Source organism: Schistocerca cancellata, chromosome 11 (genome assembly GCF_023864275.1).
Source record: "Schistocerca cancellata isolate TAMUIC-IGC-003103 chromosome 11, iqSchCanc2.1, whole genome shotgun sequence".
In the NCBI taxonomy this organism is placed as follows: domain Eukaryota; kingdom Metazoa; phylum Arthropoda; class Insecta; order Orthoptera; family Acrididae; genus Schistocerca; species Schistocerca cancellata.
Genome location: NC_064636.1, coordinates 81,997,901 through 82,017,552, shown reverse-complemented (window position 1 = coordinate 82,017,552; position 19,652 = coordinate 81,997,901). Strand labels below are relative to the sequence as shown.

General features: G+C 41.1%; 1 long non-coding RNA gene across 1 annotated transcript in view; it reads left to right on the top strand.

Moving 5' to 3' along the window:
- The window catches only part of LOC126108731 (uncharacterized), a 67,673-nt gene that overhangs the window by 35,290 nt on the left and 12,731 nt on the right, over positions 1-19,652 (top strand). Inside the window, exons 3-5 of the long non-coding RNA XR_007523613.1 lie at positions 4,580-4,899; positions 6,421-6,609; positions 13,058-13,215. This is a non-coding gene — a long non-coding RNA (uncharacterized LOC126108731). The remainder of the gene's footprint in view (positions 1-4,579; positions 4,900-6,420; positions 6,610-13,057; positions 13,216-19,652) is intronic.

Below are 19,652 nucleotides of genomic sequence, written 5' to 3'. Positions count from 1 at the left end.
TTATCGTTCCTTTTTTGACGACTCTCTCGACCGTCAATACGGGTTGTATGTCTCTGCCCTGCTACCCCCTGGAGTTCGCTTTCGTCGCCTCCTTCAACACCTTAATTTTTCACTCCCTGCAACCTTTAGAGTGGGCGAGAGCCACACGCCACCTTGGCTCCAGGCTCAGGTCCGCGTTCACCTTGACCTCAGCTCGCTCCCAAAAGAGGTTACCCCCGGTTCGGTCTACCACTCCCGTTTTTTGGAACTTCGTTCGAAGTTCATCAACATGACTTTCATTTATACAGATGGCTCTAAGACCAATGACGGGGTCGGGTGTTCCTTTATTGTCGGGGCACAAAGTTTCAAATACCGGCTCCATGGCCATTGTTCGGTCTTCACAGCTGAGCTCTTTGCCCTCTACCAGGCTGTTCTTTACATCTGCCGCCACCGCCATTCTGCTTATGTCATCTGCTCCGACTCCCTGAGCGCCATCCAGAGCCTCAGTGATCCGTACCCGGTTCACCCTTTCGTACACGGGATCCAACGCTCTCTTCAGCAGCTGGTGGACGTCGGTTCTCCGGTTAGCTTTATGTGGGTTCCTGGCCATGTCGGTATCCCTGGGAACAAAGCTGCAGATGCCGCGGCCAAGGCTGCAGTCCTCCAGCCTCGGACAGCTTCTTGTTGTGTCCCTTCGTCCGATTTTAGTAGGGTCATTTGTCGGCGCATTGTGTCGCTGTGGCATGCCGATTGGGCTGCACTTACAGACAACAAGCTTCGGGCCTTAAAACCTCTTCCCGTGGCTTGGACGTCCTCCTCACGCCCTTCTCGGCGGGAGGAGGTAGTTTTGGCCCGGTTAAGAATTGGACACTGCCGGTTCAGCCATCGCCATCTGCTGACGGCTGCGCCAGCGCCGTTCTGCCCATGTGGGCACTTGCTGACGGTTCGACACATTTTAATGTCCTGTCCATATTTTAACACACTGCGTCTAGATCTTAACCTGCCAAGTACTTTCGATGCCATTTTAGCGGATGACCCACGAGCAGTTGCTCGTGTTCTTCGTTTTATCAATTTGACAAACCTCTCTCAGGATATTTGATGATGCTGTTTTTTAATCCTATGCCTGTCAGTCTGTCTTTTATCGTGTTTTCCCTTTTAGTTGTTGTTGTCCACTTGTGCCTCGCGGTGCATTCTTAGAGTAGTCAGGGCGCTAATGACCATTGAAGTTGTGCGCCCTAAAACCACAAAAAAAAAAAAGAAAAAAAAACTAGTGTGCAGACAGGTTGGTTGCGGGCCCTCAATTGGCCCCTATCCTAACAGAGATGAGGTAATCACTGGCACAGAGACAGGAGCAGCCTTCGTCAGAAAACACGACAGACCTCCACCCTGCCCTCCAGTGAGCTCTTGCTGGACATCACTGAAGTCGCAGATGGCAGTTGTTTGGAGTCAGTGAAATGAATTTTACAGGGCACCTGTCTCGGAGCTGTCCTTGAAGTAATTTTGTTGTGTAACTGGGACACCAACTGCTGCTCATTGCTGTTCCAGATGTAATACGATGTGCCACAGCCGTACGCCAAACTCGATTGTCTTCCCTCTCAGTAGTGCCAGGTGGCCGCCCAGAGCCCAGTCTTCTTGCGAACATACATTCTCCTGACCACCACTGCCAGCAATCGTTTACAGTGGCTGCATTACTGCCAAGTCTTTTCTGCAGTATTGCAGAAGGAACATCGAGCTTCTAGTAGACATATAATATGACCTCGTTCAAAATCGGTGAGGTGTCAATTATCGTATCTTTGTCACCAAGACACTCTTGACTAACATCAACTCACAACGGCCAGTCTCACAGGTAACTAATGCCCATGGCTGGAACACTGTATATTTAAGAGAAATTTGCCACTGGATTGAGGACTTTTCGGTAGGGAGGACTAAGCATTTATGGAGAGTCATTGTTGGATGTAGAAGTAACTTCATGGTTGTGCCAGGGAAGGGTGTTGAGTCTCTTACTGTTCATATTGTATATTAATGAGCTTGCAGACAATATTAATACTTACCTCAGAATTTTCTCAGGTGATTTAGTTATCTATGGTGCACTGCCTGCAAGAGGGTGCATAAATATTCAGTCAGATCTTTATAAGATTGCAAAGTGTTGCAGACATTGGAAAATTGCTCTAAATGTTCAGAAATGCAAAATTGCGCACTTCACGAAAAAAAAAAAAATTATGATATCAGTGAGTTACTGTCGTAATCGGGCAACAAGTGCGAATATGTGGATGTAACACTTTCTAGGGTTATGAAATGGAATGATCACATACACTCAGTTTTGGATAAAGCAGGTGATAGACTTTTGTTTATTGATAGAATACTTGGGAAGTGCAGTCAGTCTACAAAGGAGATGGCTTAGAAATTACTCGTTTGACCGGTTCTAGAACACTGATACCAGTAACAGGGGATATTGAACATTACAGAGAACGGCAGCATGAATGGTCACAGGTTTGTTTAATCCAGAGAAGAGAGACGGAGAGATACTCAAGGAAATAAAATGGCAGACTCTTGAAGACAGGGGTAAACTATCCTGAGAAAGTCTATTAACAAAGTTTCATGAACTGGTTTAAAGTGATGACTCTAGGCATATACTACAATCCCCTATGCATTGCTCGTGTAGGGATCATGAGTGCGAGATTAGAAGAATTATAGCACACACAGATCATTCAATCATTCTTCCCCCACTCCATATGTGACTGGAGTGGAAAGAAGCCCTAATAACTGGTACAATAGGATGTGCCCTGTACCATGATCTCATGGTGATTTGCAGAGTATGGATGTAGACAGATTGTGGAGAGTTGTACAGCTGTACATTTCAATCCTTTCTGTGATTCACTAGAGCAAAGGCAAACCATTTTTCTCGTAGCATTATATTTGCAAATATTTCTCTTCTACTGCAGTGAACTACAGACAAAAACTAGAAAAAAATGTGTGTCATGCTAAGAGACCCATAACATCATTAATGTGGTGGAAATAAGTTTTGAGAAACAACCAGTGTATGAGATTACTGTAGGTTGCAGTAGGTACTGGGAGATGAAGAAGCTTGCACAAGATAGAGTAGCATGGAGAGCTGCATCAAACCAGTCTCAGGACTGAAGACCACAACAACAACAACAACAACAACAACAACAACATCATTAGCAGATTTTTAACTTTGTAAGTGGGAAAGTGTAATCCACAAAATACCTAATTGGTAACAATTTTTCCTGTGAAAAATAGTAGAGAGGTGAGGTCATCCCAAACCTCCATCATTGTGTGCTGAGTAATCATCGCAAGAGAAATAGTAGCAACAACTGCTTCAATCCTGTTTCTTAAGTTGGTAGATCAGCTGGTAGCAGAGACATGATCCTTGATGAACACTTGGATGAAAAAATCGTGTGCCATCATATTGGGTAAATGTGGAGGCCGTGCGAAGAGAGCTCTGTCATCTAGCCCCTTGTGGCCAACCCAGTAGTCGGGTAGAACGTCATTTAACCAGTTGCATACTGAGATGTGCCAGTGAGATGCTACACCCTCTTGCTGCTAAATAAAGTTCTGAGGTTCAGATTCTTCAAACTGAAGGAGTCATAGTACTAATACATAGAGATATGGGCCTTACTGCTTCAACAAAGCAGTAAGGCCCATCAACTTTCTGCTGGGATATGCAAAAAAATAAATAAATAAATTGCATAGATGTCACTATAATTATTAATTTGCAGCTTGCATTCCAGACTGATTTCTTCACATTATGCGTAAAAGGCTGTCTCACTCATTTAACACATTCTTCAGTCGCTTACACATGTGCACATGTATACAAACAAAATTGTTTGAATTGCTCTTCCATAATTCTAAGTTGAATGTAATAAATACTACAAAACCGACAGAGCCCGATATTCATTTTGACACACCAAGGACAATAAGATCCAGTGTGTAGTAACGTTTTCAAAAGTTTGAGAAACATGCCAGTAGTTAGTGCTTATTTTATACTAATTTTTACATTGTACTGTCCACTTTATTTAATACATTTATCAAAACTTCAACATGTTCATATCTCAACACTCAGTGCTTAACTTTGTCCAGTGTTGCTGTAGCTTTTGATATTGTACGAACTGGCAAAGGTTCCGATTCATCCTTGTCTTTACTTTCTTCACTTATCGATATCGTCAATTGATGACCTACTACGATTCCAATTTTTCTGGAAGTAAGTGTATGCTCAGTTTACATTGTAAAAAAATACTCAGCCGAATAACTTTTGATCTTTAACCTCCAGAATTTTGCAGGTGGAACCAAGGGTAGATAGATAGTGGCCTCTGAGCTGTTTCTTTGCTTACTTCTGTACCTTTGTTCAATTACAGTATCATAGTGAAAGTTGTTAAGTTTGATTATTACTTTCATCAAATGCTGTGTTGTATCCGAATGCCTAAAAGTAACAGCTTTGGATGAATAGCAATTTTTATTTTATTTATTTTTTTAATTTTGCAGTATACACATATAGCTTTACAACTTAAGGAACTTTGAAGCTATACAAGATATTCTAGCATATGATAAGATCACTCATAAAATTTGTGTTTCCTTCCAGGTTATGCAATTTTGATGCAAAATTGAACCTGAAAACCTGATAAAATGTGGATACCAGTGGATAAAGCTCAATGTGTGTGGCCTGGTAGATACAGACGATATCAGATACCCAAGTGCAATGATCCTTTTGGACTTGGAATACATCTTTTATGGAAACAGGTAGTGTTCTCCATAAAAAGGGGCTGGTCACTCATCGGTTTCAGATGCCAATGTGGACAGGGTACGGCAGGTGTTCGCAAGGAGTTCTATAAAATCAGCATTTTTGGCAGCCAGAGAGTTGCAAATGAGAAGATCGACGTTGGACAATGTCGTGCATAAGAGGTAATGGCTCTATCCCTACAAAGTGCAGCTGCTTCAGGCATTAAAGCCTATGGACAAACCTAGGTGTGAACAATTTGCAGTGGGTAATCTATGCAAGATTAATGCAAGCATTGAATTTTTGGAAAAGATTTGTTTCTCCAATATGGCAACATTTCATGTGTCCAGCAAACTGAATTGTCATAATGTTTGTATGTAGGATATGCAGCATCCTCATGTTACACATGAAATGGAAAGAGACAGTTGTAAGGTCAATGTTAGATGTAGACTGATTCCCAGTTGCATCACTGATTCATTCTTTTTCATCACTGCCATCAACAGTGGTGTTAACGTGGACATGCTACAAGAGTTTACTGTGCCACAATTGGAACACCTACAACCTGGTGTCATATTGCAGTAAGACAGTGTACCACTCCACTGGCCCCTAAATGTACTGCAATTTGTATACAGAAAGTCTCCGGATAGGTGGACTGGACGAGATCATCCAACTTGATGTCCGCCACGATCCCCTGACCTTACACCATTAATTTTTTTCTGGCGTTTCGTGACGGATGCGGTATACAGAACCAGGGCAAGAGACCTACAGGAATTGAAGGCACAAATTTGCAATCCTTTTGACCATGTCACCATAGAGATCTTGAATCGTATGTGGAGAGAAATGGAATTCCGACTAGGCATTATCCATCCTATTAAGGGTGTGTACACGTTGATTTGTGTGAATGAGGAAACAAAATTTAGTTATCTGACCGCGTAAATTTTATTTTGTATGAAAATACGTAACGTACTTAATTGTTGAATTTCATTATTCAGTTCACTCTAGATCCTACTATTCTCAAATAACTGTTGCTCAGTTCCATGGGTGAACTTCAGCTCTCCTTTCAGTTGTTGGTTAATCAACAGTCGGCTAGCTTTCTCAGTAGCAATGTAAAAAGCATCAGCATGTGCTATGTCCAAGAAGTTATTGTGAAAAAAAGAAACTGTTTTTTCTTATGAACTTCTGCTGATCCAGCTTGTATTTGTAGTGGCCTCCATTGTTAATGGAAAGCTTGTAATTTTGATATATAATTTATCGGCTCCTGTGCCAGAATTTGTGGTCTCTCCCATAATGAATAGTCATATCCCCCACAATTAGTGACACTTCGTAGCATAGTTAATATTCTCATTTGTAAATTGTAAAAAAAAGAAAACCATTAATTTTTATTTGAAAGACAGTAGTTCTTTTTCATTATTTCATGCAAGTAATATCAAAGATTTTAGATATTGCTGATGAAATACCCACTGCTGAGCCGTTTTCAGGCTACTTGTGGGCCAGCCTGTTTCGATAGTGCTTATATCCTCAGCTAAAACTTGCAAAGTAACATCCATGCACTTGTTTTGTGAAGCTCATATGTTTACATCCTTTCTCTGTGTGAGTTATAGGTAGCCAGTGGGAGGACAGTAAATGGTAACCAATAAACAGCTTTTAACTAGGTATGCCTTCATGCAGCTATCATATGTTTCATTTTCTCCTTTTTCTGCTTACAGGAGTTCCTATTACATATACGGCACTTTACACTGCTTGTGAGAAAATATTATTAATCAGCATTGATGGTCAACTTGATCCCTAGCATCCACTAGAGGACATCCCCGCTTTCTTGGGAGGCAGTAGACAGGTGGAGGTTAAAATGTTTACATTAGGGTTTCACAAAACTTTGAAAGAAAAAAATTGGGTTAGTAAGTATTATTTTATGCTTTAACTTGATATAACTCTGCTTTATAAATTTTATTACGTGAAGAGTTACTTTCCCACTTTAGAAATCATCATTACTGTGGAATGATGGATGGTTAGAAAATTTTAATACCAAAGCTACATTTTCCTAGATGTGGAAAAATATATCACCTCTGGAATGCGCTTGTCTTTTGCTGTCCGAAGTGGGCGGCAGGACACTGTGTGAAATGTTTTTCTAGGTGCGGGGCAGTGCATGTACAAACATAAAAAATCGAAAGTTGTGTATTTTATAATTCAACAACTGTATACGATAGTTATATGAGAACTACCTTCTTACATCTTTCATTAACCCAATGAAAATTTTGTGCTATTTTTCATGCTAATCAATCTTTATCATGCCATACCACCCAAATTTGGTGTTGTACAACACAATTTTATAATTGGCTTCAGTATCACATGTTAACGGGTGGAAACTTTCTGGCCAACACAGTCAGTAACAGTGAAGTAATAAATTAAAATGTGTGACTTGGAATTTTTAGCAAACCAGCATTTGAAATGTATTATTTGACAAATTTTTTCACTTTCCATTTTATGGGAGATCAAAGCAAGAAAAATTTTCAGAAAGATTTGAAAACATTTTAACAGTTTGTTGGAAGTTTGTGGGTGCTACAGTTTTCCTTAGATGAGAGCAGTATTTTGTGTTTCTTTTACGCCACGTGCATTCCAGCGTGCTGCAGTGAACATTTTGGTATTACATGACAGTGGACTGCAGCGCAACATTAGTAGTAGGCATCAAAGGCAAAACGTGCAGTGGAGTGTGCAGTCTAAAGGGAAGGAGACTGTGTATTATTGGGAAGAGTGTTCAGAAAGTGCAAAGCAATGACGCAAATCTCCTTGTGTTGTGAAGGAGCATATAACATTTTTAGTAACAAAACAGTTGCTAGACGGTGCAGAAGAGTACCAGTTCCCACTGCCTCATCATGTAAATGTATCAGAAATTAATGCACTGCTCATGGATGATATGATGTCCTGGATAGGTGTTGAAGGTTATGTCAAAGCTAAGGGATTCACTGTGAGGAACAGATTCACTGATTACTTCAGTGGGCCGAATTTTAACTGTCATTCAGTCTTAATCACAGTAACAACATCCAACTCTTTATAATGGTGGTTAAAGCTCAATACACCAAATTCATATTCTTGAGGAAAAAGACCTCGTTTCACAAAGCGCCTAGCATCTAGCACACGTTGGTCTATCGCTTATTCATATGATATTGAAACCCATCCTTGTTGGTTTTTGAACATTTTTGAACAAATTCTAAGTTGATTTCTAAATGAATCATAAGTTGATTTTTGAATGTGTGCATAATGTACGGGATATCTCTGCCAGGGGAATCCCAGTCCCATCTAGAAATAAATTTCCCTGCAGACAAAAGGGGACGGGGCTATATGAGCTGAGCGGAATAAAGCCAAACGGGTGAATTCCAATCGCTGTATATGTGGTTGACTGGGTTTGCAAATGATCAGCATTTTTATAATTACTAGTGAAATCAATAGATTCAGACTACTAGAGTGGAAATACAAGGTGCATTAAAGTTCTAAGGCCTCCGATTTTTTTCTCCAGGCTGGAAAGAGATAGAAACATGCGCATTGTTTTAAAATGGGGCCGTGTTCATTGTCAATACGTCCCAGAGATGGCAGCACCGTACGGCAGATGGAATTTTACCGCCAGCGGCGAGAATGAGAACTGTTTTAAATACTTAAAATGGCGACGTTTTCGTTACTTGAACAGCGTGCAATCATTCGTTTTCTGAATTTGCATGGTGTGAAACCAATTGAAATTCATCGACAGTTGAAGGAGACATGGGGTGGTGGAGTTATGGATGTGTTGAAAGTGCGTTTGTGGGTGCGACAGTTTAATGAAGGCAGAACATCGTGTGACAACAAACCGAAACAACCTCGTGCTTGCACAAGCCGGTCTGACGACATGATCGAAAAAGTGGAGAGAATTGTTTTGGGGGATCGCCGAATGACTGTTGAACAGATCGCCTCCAGTGTCCAAGTTCTGGGACAGCGAGGGCGTAATCCTTACCCATTACGTTCCGAAGGGCACTACGGTAACAGGTGCATCCTACGAAAATGTTTTGAAGAACAAATTCCTTCCTGCACTGCAACAAAAACGTCCGGGAAGGGCTGCGTGTGTGCTGTTTCACCAAGACAACGCACCCACACATCGAGCTAACGTTATGCAACAGTTTCTTCGTGATAACAACTTTGAAGTGATTCCTCATGCTCCCTAATCACCTGACCTGACTCCTAGTAATTTTGGCTTTTTCCAACAATGAAAGACACTCTCCGTGGCCGCACATTCACCAGCTGTGCTGCTATTGCCTCATCGATTTTCCAGTGGTCAAATCAGACTCCTAAAGAAGCCTTCGCCGCTGCCATGGAAACATTGCGTCAGTGTTGTGAAAAATGTGTACGTCTGCAGGGTGATTACGTCGAGAAGTAACGCCAGTTTCATCGATTTCGGGTGAGTAGTTAATTAGAAACAAAATCGGAGGTCTTAGAACTTGAATGGACCTCGTAAATGACTGACAGGAATGACAGGTAACAAAGATTATGTATTAGCTTCTCGGTATATCCAAGAAAATGAGATTTTGACAGAAAATTTATGGCCAGACCGCTAGTAAGGGCCAGTTGTACAATCCCCAGCTAGCAGCCGCTAAAGTTCTATTCTGGGAGTAGCGCGGAAAACGTGTTGTACGAACACGTAATAACTCCTAACCGGAGAATAAATGCGGTGTAATTAAACTGGCAATTGTGGCCGGGTTAATGAAGTTAAGTGGAGAAGTAGTTTTGACACTGGCAGGAATAGTTACAGAATTAGTGATGACAAGATTGTTTGCTAGAACGAGGAAGAAGAAGAAAACGGGGACATTACACAAATCGTGGAAGAATACGACGATCCCAAATTTATATAAAAATTTTGTACTACTACTTTTCGATCTCATACTTCGGAAACTATTGAGTATGAATGAAATGTGAAACTATTTCCTAACCTACAACTTTTTGCTTGTCATTAAACATTGGTACTTCGTGAATTATATTCTGTCGAGTTATAAAAATGACCATTTGTACCATAACAGTCTCATTCATTTGGTGTGTGTTCCAATTGCTGAAATATTAGGCAGGCCTATTTAGTTTTATCTAGCAGACAGTGACAAAATACACGTAAACAGACTGAGAAACCACACCAGTCTTACGTACTACTTGTATTAACAGCTGTTCCAGTGTTAAAGGACAACATTGAGTTTTCCTGTTCAAAATATTTGACGGACTTTGATGAGGTAATAGATTCTTTTGCAGAAAGGAAAGCACACCATGTAAAGCTGTAGCAAGATTAGAGAAAAAAAAATGCTAGGACTTCAGGATTGAATAAATGTGTACTGTGTTGCTTGTGTCTTGTCTTTACTGGTTTTATGGATCGTATATTTAATTTCATTAATAGGCAATAAAGAGTGCAAATTTTCTGAGGAGTTTTTGTTCTCCAGGTTACAAATAATTCCATCCAGTATTAACTGTGAGTTATTTTTGAGGGGGGGCAGGATGTCAAACCGGCAGACTATAAGACATTTTAATTTCAACTGTCCTGAATATAGTTTGATGACATCCATCACAAAATATTACACGTTTGAATTCCACAGAGTGAAATACAGTCACATGCGGTTGAAGAATACTATGTGAAGAGGCGTGACGCTGCACTTTCGCACACTTAAGACCAAATAACATCTTAGATTTCCTTGAACACATATGTTTTATGTATTAGACTCATCAGAAAGATGTGCGCTACAAAGTGAACATATTTTATATTTTTGAAAAGTATATTTTTAAAATTTTTGGCGTCCTACCTCAAACCCCTGAGGGAGAGGCAGTGCCAGTATCTAGTATTGCCCCGTTCGGAAATATTGTAGATCTGAGGCTGATGCAAGAGCTGTAGCGGGGAGGTGGGTAGTCTCCTGTGACCCATGATTGTTTGAAAACAAAATGCATTTCTGTGGCCGGGAGTTATCAAGTGAATTAAAATACATTCACATAATTACGGAAGGCTAAAATATGTTATTACGAGGGTAATCCCAAAAGTAAGGTCTCCTATTTTTTTTTTTTATGAATACAGAACTCTGTGTGGCAGTTGGTCACACTGTTATTGAGAGTGCTTCATGCGTTGCGTGTAAACATGCGCACGACGCGCTGAGGTGCTCAGTCTTGGCTTGGCAGCCATTGAAAATGTAGCTCCCGTTGGATGTTACCGCCAAGTGCGAATTGCGTGCAGTTATTCGGTTTTTTGAATGCAAAAGGGATTGCGCCAATTGAAATCCATCGCCAACTGACGGAAGTGTATGGTGAGTCGTGCGTGGATGTCAAAAATGTTCGTAGAATTTTAACGGAAACATTGAACTACCGGAAGGTGTGTGCAAGATGCTGACCAAAGACCACATGCGGCAAAGAGTTGATGCTTCCTGCGATTTCTTCACCGCCTTGCAGCCAAACAGGACAACTTTCTTGACTCAATTGTCACGGGGGACGAAATCTGGGCATACAACTTAACACCTGAGACCAAGCAACAATCACCAAAGCTGCGGAAATTCAAACAAACACAGTCTGCCGGTAAAGTCGTGACAACCGTTTTTTGGGATCTGAAAGGGGTATTGTTGGTCGACTTTACGCCCACTGGGACCACAGTTAACACCGACAGGTACTGTGGGACTGAAACTACTCAAGGGGGCAATTCAGAACCGTAGAAGAGGAATGTTGAACCAAGGGAGTACACATTCTCCATGACAACGCTCGCCCACACATCACTCGGCAAACTGTTGCTTTCCTGCAACAGTTTCAGTGGAACATAATCACCCGCCCACCCACCCTGTAGTCCTGACTTGGCGCCCAGTGACTTATCACCTGTTCCGCGGGTTAAAAGAACATTTGGCCGGAAAGTGATTCACCTCCTGAACAGCATGGCGGCAAGCTGGTATAACATGGGCATACAAAAACTTGCACAGTGTCTACAAAAATGCATAGACAGAAATGGTAAATATGTTGAAAAATAGCTAAATGTTAAAGCTGTAAACTGATGTAAACCGCTGTAGAAATAACAGTTCTATGTACGTAAAAAATAGGAAACCTTTTTTCTTGGTATTACCCTCGTAGTTGCAGATTTTATTTTATTCCCACACTTCTGACAGTCGAGCATTAATCACCTTGCAGACCAGTGAAGCAAGGTAGCAGCTGATTAACCGTGGCCCTCATCCATGGACCAAAACTCGACAAAATTCCAGGGGTAGAAAGTTTTAACAACTGGGATGTCAACGCTTATCAGACATTTCACATCGCAGAGGTCTACAATAAAGACATGGGTAAATTATATTACCTGCCGTCAATGCCGTTTGTTCTGAGAACCAGGAATCATTGTACAATAAATGAATCGGAATCTGTGTCAGTGTGGGTTAAAGGTGCTGACCATTGTAAAAAAAAATAAACTGATCCATTATTACAGAAATGAAATAAAATCGTCCCCTTCCGTTTTATGCGTAAAAGGCTGTCTCACTCATTTAACACATTCTTCGGTTGCATACGCATGTGCACATGTACATAAACAAAATTGTTTGAATTGCTCTTTCATAATTCTAAGTTGAATGTAATAAATACTACAAAACCGAAAAGCCCGATAATCATTTTGACACACCCAGGACAATAAGATCCAGTGTGTAGTAACGTTTTCAAAAGTTTGAGAAACAGACCAGTAGTTAGTGCTTACTTTGTACTAATTTTTACATTGTACTGTCCATTTTATTTAATACATTTATCACTAGTTCAACATATTCACATTTCAACACTCAATGGTTAACTTTGTCCAGTGTTGCTGTATCTTTTGATATTTTACAATTTGGCAAAAGTTCTGATTCATCCTTGTCTTTACTTACTTCACTTATGCATATCGTCGATTGATGACCACCTACAATCCCAATTTTTCTCGAAGTAAGTCTATACTCTGTTTACAATGCAAAAAAAAAAAAAAAAAAAAAAAAAAAAAAAAAAAAAAAAAAAAAATACTCAGCCCAATAACTTTTGATCTTTAAACTCCAGATTTTTGCAGATGGAACCAAGGGTAGATAGTGGCCTCTGAGCTGTTTCTTTACTTACTTCTGTACCTTTGTTCAATTACAGTATCAAAATAAAAGTTGTTTAGTGTGATTATTACTTTCATCAAATAGTGTGTTGTATCCTAACGCCTAAAAGTAACAGCTCTGAATGAATAGCAATTTTTAATTTTTTTTTATTTTGCAGTATACATGTATATCTTTACAACTTATGACTTTAGTAACTTTGAAATTATACGAGATATTAACAAATGGTTTCTAGCATATGATAAGTCATAAAATTTCTTTTACCTTCCAGGTCATGCAATTTTGATGCGAAATGGAACCTGAAAACCTGCTAAAATGTGGATACCAGTGGATAAAGCTCAATGTGTGTGGCCTGGTAGATACAGGCGATATCAGATACCCAAGCGCAATGATCCTTTCAGACTTGGAATACATCATTTATGGAAACAGGTAGTGTTCTCCATAAAAAGGGGCTGGTCACCCATCGGTTTCAGATGCCAATGTGGACAGGGTACGGCAGGTGTTTGCGAGGAGTTCTATAAAATCGGCATGTATGGCAGCCAGAGAGTTGAAAATGAGAAGATTGACGTTGCACAATGTCGTGCATAAGAGGTAATGGCTCTATCCCTACAAAGTGCAGCTGCTTCAGGCATTTAACCCTATGGACAAACCTAGGCGTGAACAGTTTGCAGTGGGTATTCTATGCAAGATTAATGCAAGCATTGACTTTTTGGAAGAGATTTGTTTCCCTGAATTGTCATAATGTTTGTATGTAGGATTTGCAGCATCCTCATGTTACACATGAAATGGAAAGAGACAGTTGTAAGGTCAATGTTTGATGCAGACTGGTCCCCAGTTGCTTCACTGATTCATTCTTTTCCATCACTGCCATGAACATTGGTGTTAATGTGGACATGCTACAGGAGTTTAATGTGCCACAATTGGAACACCTGCAGCCTGGTGTCATATTCCAGTAAGACAGGGGCACCACTCCACTAGCTCCTAAATGTACTTTAATTTCTATATAAAAAGGTACCGGGTAGGTGGACTCAATGAGATGGTCCAACTTGAAGTGCGCCACTATCCCCTGTCCTTACACAACTATTTTTTTCCTGGGGTTTTGTGAAGGATGCAGTATATTGAACCAGGGCTAGAGACCTACAGGAATTGAAGGCATACATTTGCAATCCACTTGAACATGTCACCATGGAGATCTTGAATCGTACGTGGAGAGAAATGGAATTCTGACTAGGCATTATCCGTGCTATTAACGGTGCACACATTGATTTGTATGAATGAGGAAACAAAATTTAGTTATCTGATAGCGTAAATTTTATTTGTATAAAAAAAATATATAACTTAATTGTTCAATTTCATTATTCAGTACACTCTAGATCCTCCTATTCTCACATAACTGTTGCTCAGTTCCATGGATGAACTTCAGCTCTCCTTTCAGTTGTTGGTTAATCAACAGTGGGCTGTCTTTTTCAATAGCAAAGAAAAAAAGGCATCAGCATGTGCTATGTCCAAGTGTGCTCCCTGCCGCCGATGGACAAGCAGTTGCCAGCACATCATCGTATACTTCTAGCTTACTTATTTGTTACGTAGTGTAATTCTTAATTTCTTTGCATGTTTTTGGTACTTGCATTGTTTAATTCATAAATTTTAGGCGTATTATAGTATTTGAGAGTTGTAGCATCGTGCTTTAGTGTTTACTTCGTAGATTCTTACTTAAATTGCGGTGAGTTTTGTACAGGAGGTCTAATTTAGAGTTTTAGTTGCTGCAATTGTAAATTCAGGCAGATTGTAGCGCAATCGTTAGGCATTTGTACAGGTTAGTTCATACGTTCTTTGCGAGTTTCCCTTGCATTATCTAGGCACAGACTCGTGTTTCAGTAATTGTTGTTCAACATCAATTAGAATGGACGGGGACTGTAATTACTGTGTTCGGATGAGGGCTGAGTTGGCATCCCTTCGCTCACAGCTGCAAGCGGCGCTGACTTCGGTCGCACAGCTTGAGGCTGTTGCCAATGGGCACCACTGTGGGGAGCCGGACTTCGGTATCACGGGGATGTCAACCTTGTCCCGTCTGTCCCCAGATCGGTCTGCCGCTGTGGTTGCCCCGGTTGCTGCCCGCAGTGGGGCTGAGCCCTCGCCTGTGGTTGATAGGGTGGTCGTTCCAAGGCGTGGCAGGCAGCGGAAGACGTCCCCGGAGGCTGATCAGAAAGCCTCCCCGGTGCGTCTGACAAACAAGTTTCAGGCACTGCCCTGTTTCAGAGGATGATTCTCAGCCTTCAAGGTCTGGGCAATCGCAGAGGGTGGGCTTATTGGTAGTTGGGAGTTCCAATGTTAGGTGTGTAATGGGGCCCCTTAGGGATATGGCGGCTAAGGAGGGGAAGAAATCCAGTGTGCACTCAGTGTGCATTCCGGGTGGAGTCATTCCTGATGTGGAAAGGGTCCTTTCGGATGCCATGAAGAGCACAGGGTGCAGCCAGCTGCAGTTGGTGGCACATGTCGGCACTAATGACGTGTGTCGCTTTGGATCTGAGGAAATTCTCTCTGGATTCCAGTGGCTATCTGATTTGGTGAAGGCTGCTGGTCTTGCTTAAGAGATGAAGGCAGAGCTCACCATTTGCAGCATCATTGACAGAACCGACTGCGGACCTTTGGTGCAGAGCCGGGTGTAGGGTCTGAATCAGAGGCTCAGACGGTTTTGCGACCATGTTGGCTGCAGATTCCTTGACTTGCGCCATAGGGTGGTGGGGTTTCGGGTTCCGCTGAATAGGTCAGGAGTTCACTACACTGAGCTGGCAGCTACACGGATAGCGGAGGATGTGTCTCGTGGACTGGGCAGTTTTTTAGGTTAGAAGGCCTTGGGAAAGTACGGGTTGGGCTGCAATCTCAAAGGGTGCATGGCAAATACAGGACGTGCTTGGATCAAGGAACAGTTGGAATTGTAGTTGTGCTGGGAAAGTCCCTGAGCTTCAAGCGCTAATAGAAAGTATAGAAGCTGAAATCGTTATAAGTACAGAAAGCTGGCTAAAACCTGAAATAAGTTCTGCAGAAATTTTTACGAAGTCTCAGACGGTGTTCAGGAAAGATAGATTAGGCAGAATTGGTGGTGGAGTCTTCGTGTCTGTCAGTAGTGGTTTATCTTGTAGTGAAGTCGAAGTAGATACTCAGTGCGAATTGGTATGGGTGAAGATTATACTTAACAGCCGAACTAAGTTAATAATTGGCTCCTTCTACCGACCCCGAGACTCCGATGATATAGTTGCTGAACAGTTCAGAGAAAATCTGAGTCTCGTAACAAATAAATACCCCACTCATACGGTTATAGTTGGTGGGGACTTCAACCTTCCCTCGATATGTAGGCAAAAATACTTGTTCAAAACCGGTGGTAGGCAGAAAACATCTTCAGAGATTGTCCTAAATGCTTTCTCCGAAAATTATTTCGAGCAGCTAGTCCACAAACCCCACGCGAATTGTAAATGGTTGTGAAAACACACTTGACCTCTTAGCCACAAACAATCCAGAGCTAATAGAGAGCATCATGACTGATACAGGGATTAGTGATCACAAGGTCGTTGTAGCTAGGCTCAATACCGTTTCTTCCAAATCCATCAGAAACAAACGCAAAATAATGTTATTTAAAATAGCAGATAAAGTGTCACTAGAAGCCTTCCTACGAGACAATCTCCATTCCTACCGGACTGACTATGCAAATGTAGACGAGATATAGTTCAAACTCAAAGATATAGTAGCAACAGCAATTGAGAGAGTCATACCTCATAAATTGGTAAGAGATGGAACTGATCCCCCATGGTAACAAAACAGGTCCGAACGCTGTTGCAGAGGCAACGGAAAAAGCAAGCGAAGTTCAGAAGAACGCGAAATCCCGACGATTGGCTAAAATTTACAGTCGCGCGAAATTTGGCACGGACTTCAATGCGAGATGCCTTTAGTAGGTTCCACAGCAAAACGTTGTCTCTAAATTTGGTAGAAAATCCGAAGAAATTCTGGTCGTATGTAAAGTACACAAGCGGCAAGACACAGTCAATACCTTCGCTGCGCAGTGCCGATGGTACTGTTACCGACGACTGTGCCGCTGAAGCGGAGTTATTGAACGCAGTTTTCCGAAATTCCTTCACCAGGGAAGATGAATGGAATATTCCAGAATTTGAAACACGAACAGCTGTTAGCATGAGTTTCTTAGAAGTAGATACCTTAGGGGTTGCGAAGCAACTCAAATCGCTTGATACGGGCAAGTCTTCAGGTCCAGATTGTATACCGATTAGGTTCCTTTCAGAGTACGCTGATACAATAGCTCCCTACTTAGCAATCATATACAACCGCTCGCTCACCGATAGATCTGTACCTACAGATTGGAAAATTGCGCAGGTCGCACCAGTGTTTAAGAAGAGTAGTAGGAGTAATCCATCGAACTACAGACCTATATCATTGACGTCAGTTTGCAGTAGGATTTTGGGGCATATACTGTATTCAAACATTATGAATCACCTCGAAGGGAACGATCTATTGATACGTAATCAGCACGGTTTCAGAAAACATCGTTCTTGTGCAACGCAGCTAGCTCTTTATTCGCACGAAGTAATAGGCCGCTATCGACAGGGGATCTCAAGTTGATTCTGAATTTCTAGATTTCTGGAAAGCTTTTGACACCGTTCCTCACAAGCGACTTCTAATAAAGCTGCAGGCCTATGGGGTATCGTCTCAGTTGTGTGACTGGATTCGTGATTTCCTGTCAGGAAGGTCGCAGTTAGTAGTAATAGACGGCAAATTGTCGAGTAAAATTGAAGTGATATCAGGTGTTCCCCAGGGAAGCGTCCTGGGACCTCTGCTGTTCCTGATCTATATAAATCACTTGGGTGACAGTCTGAGCAGTTCTCTTAGGTTGTTCACAGATGATGCTGTAATTTGCCGTCTAGTAAGGTCATCCGAAGACCGGTATCAGTTGCAAAGCGATTTAGAAAAGATTGCTGTATGGTGTGACAGGTGGCAGTTGACACTAAATAACGAAAAGTGTGAGGTGATCCACATGAGTTCCAAAAGAAATCTGTTGGAATTCGATTACTCGATAAATAGTACAATTCTCAAGGCTGTCAATTCAACTAAGTACCTGGGTGGTTACAACTTCAGTTGGAAAGACCACATAGATAATATTGTGGGGAAGGTGAGCCAAAGGTTGCGTTTCATTGGCAGGACACTTAGAAGATGCAACAAGTCCACTAAAGAGACAGCTTACACTACACTCGTTCGTCCTCTGTTAGATACTGCTGTGTGGTGTGGGATCCTTACCAGATGGGATTGACGGAGGACATCGAAAGGGAGCAAGAAAGGGCAGCTCGTTTTGTATTATCACGTAATAGGGGAGAGAGTGTGGCAGATATAATACACGAGTTGGGATGGAAGTCATTAAAACAAAGACGTTTTTTGTCGCGGCGAGATCTATTTACGAAATTTTGGTCACCAACTTTCTCTTCAGAATGCGAAAATATTTTGTTGAGCCCAACCTACATAGCTAAGAATGATCATCAAAATAAAATAAGAGAAATCAGAGCTCGAACAGAAAGGTTTAGGTGTTCATTTTTTACGTGCGCTGTTCGGCAGTGGAATGGTAGAGAGATAGTATGATTTTGGTTCGATGAACCCTCTGCCAAGCACTTAAATGTGAATTGCAGAGTAGTCATGTAGATGTAGATGAAGTTATTTTGAAGGAAAAAAGAATTTTTTTTTCTTATGAACTTCTGCTAAAACAGCTTCTTTTTTTGTTGTGGGCTTCATTGTTAATAGAAAGCTTGTGATTTTGATGTATAATTTCTTGCCTCCTTGCCAGAATTTGTGGTCTTTCCCACAACCCCCACAACTAGTGTGACACTTTGTAGCATAGTTAATTTTCTTATCTGTAAATTGTAAAAAAAAAGAAAACCATTAATTTTTATTTGAGTGACAGTAGTGTTTTCATTATGTCATGCAGGTAATATCAAAGAATTTAGACATTGCTTATGAAATACTCACTGCTGAGCCGTTTTCAGGCTACTTGTGGAACAGCCTGTTTGCATAGTGCTCATATCCTCAGTTGAAACTTGCAAAGTAACATCCATGCCCGTCACTTGTTTTGTGAAACTAATATGTTGACATCCTTTCTCTTTGTTGAGTTATAGGCAGCCATTGGGTGGACAGTAAATGGTAACCAATGAACAGCTTTAAACTAGGTATGCCTTCATGCATGTTTTTTCTGCATACAGGAGTTTGTTACATACACGGCACTTGACACTGCTGGTGACAGAACATTATTAATTAGCACTGATGGTTAACTTGGTCCCTAGCACCCACTAGTGGGCATCCGAAACTTCATAGCAGGCAGTAGACAGTTGGAGGTTAAAATATTTACTTTAGGGTTTCACAGAACTTTGAACAAAAAATGTTAGGTTAGTAATTATTAATTTATTCTTCAACTTGATGCAACTCTGCTTTATAAATTTTATAACACGAAGTTACTTCCCCACTTTAGAAATCATCATTACTGTGGAATGGTGGATGGTTCGAAAATTTTAATAATAAAGCTACATTTTCCTAGATGTGGAACAATTTATCACCTGTGAAATGCGCTTGTCTTTTGCTGTCCGAAGTGGGCCGCAGGACACTGTGTGAAATGAAATGTTTTTCAGGTGTGGGGCAGTGCATGTACAAACATAAAAAATTGAAAGTTGTGAATTTTATAATTCAACAGCTGTACATCATCATGATATGAGAACTACTTTCTTACGTCTTTCATTAACACAATGAAAATGTTGTGCTGTTTTTCATGCTAATCAATATTTATCACGATTTTTGGACAGCATGGTTGTAGAGATGAAGCAGCG